This window comes from Mobula birostris, chromosome 5 (genome assembly GCF_030028105.1).
Source record: "Mobula birostris isolate sMobBir1 chromosome 5, sMobBir1.hap1, whole genome shotgun sequence".
Taxonomy (NCBI): domain Eukaryota; kingdom Metazoa; phylum Chordata; class Chondrichthyes; order Myliobatiformes; family Myliobatidae; genus Mobula; species Mobula birostris.
Genome location: NC_092374.1, coordinates 8,870,951 through 8,872,596, shown reverse-complemented (window position 1 = coordinate 8,872,596; position 1,646 = coordinate 8,870,951).

The following is a 1,646-nucleotide window of genomic DNA, read 5'->3' as shown; positions in this document are numbered from 1 at the left end:
GGCAGAGGCCATTGTGCCCATCAGTACAATGGCAGCACTTTGCCTTGACAATTCCAACCAAATTCCACTGCCTGGGTTTCTTCCCTTAGTCTGCTCAATTTCTTAACCACCCTTGCACACCCAACTCCTTACTCAACAATGAGTGAATCAGATGGGATGGTTCCCATTCAATTCAGTTTCCAATGAGTGGGCAGGCCAGGGAAAGCAGACATGGAATTGTTACAACATTGAGAGGGGTTCCAGGCGATTGAGTCTGTCAGCTCCTGGTAGAACAGTTCTTCATCTGTCTCCATTACCCTGATAATGACTTTCACCCTGATCTATCTTATCCCCTGCAGAAAGTTCCAATCCCCACTTGAACATTCCAAGAATCACAGAGCCGTAGAGCAATCCAACATGAATACAGGCCCTTCAGCCCAACAAGACCATGCTGACCACCCTTCCAATCCCAACTTCCTGTACTCAGCCCACACCTCTACAAGCCTCACCCTTCTATGCACCAAAGTGATTCTTAAATGACTCTGGCAACACACATAAAAATTGCTGGTGAATGCAGCAGGCTGGGCAGCATCTATAGGAAGAGGTACAGTCGACGTTTCAGGCCGAGACCCTTCGTCAGGGCTCACTGAAAGAAGAGAAGAAAGTCTTAAATGACTACTGCAGCTGCTTCAGCCATTTCCTCTGGCAGCTCGTTCTATATATACCACCCTCTGGGTGAAAACCTCATCCTTCCCCTCTCACCCTAAACCGATGCCTCACAGTTACAGTCCAGCCAGTGAAGCACTTGACAAAGTATGTTGTAATTGTGGGATACCGGAATCACTCAGTGCTCTAACTCACCCACACATTCATTTGCAACTAAGCGTGCATCCACACCGAGCAAGAAGCAAGTTTCTCTTTTATGTTAAAGATTTAAAAGATTAGCTTTATTTGACACGTGTACATTGAACCATATAGTGAAATGAGTGGTTTGCATCGACGACCAACAAACCACGAGGATGTTCCACGGGGAGACCGCAAGAGTTAGCAGGCTTTCGGCATCAACTTAGTGTTTCCATAACTTACTCGCCCTGAAGTTTAAGAGACTACTAGACAGGTATATGGAGGAATTTAAAGTGTGTGTGTGTGTGTGTGTGTGTGTGTGTGTGTGTGTCTGTGTGTGTGTGTGTGTCTGTGTGTGTGTGTGTGTGTGTCTGTGTGTGTGTGTGTGGGGGGGGTTATATGGGAGGCAGGGTTTAAGGGTCGGCGCAACGTTTTGGGCCGAAGGGCCTGTACTGTGCTGTACTATTCTATGTTCTATGTTCTATGTTCTAACCCTGTGGAGTCTGTGGAGTATGGGAGAAATCCAGAGCACCGGAAGAAAATCCATGCTGTCTCGGGGAGAATGTACAAACGTTCACGTTATTGAGAGTTTCTGGTCGCTCCTTTTCTCGTTGCTGTTTTGTGCGATTTTGATCCGGACGGACGACCGCTGTCGCCAGCAAATAGCGGCGCAAGATTGACGTGAACTGAATACGCCTGGACTCTCAGGATGTCTTTGTGATTTCCTATTTTGCGTTCTGCGTGTCTCACTCTTTTTTGCCGTTTGCGCGATTTGTTCTTTTTTTGCTCATGGGGTTTGATGTTTTTCTTTAAATGGGCACCTG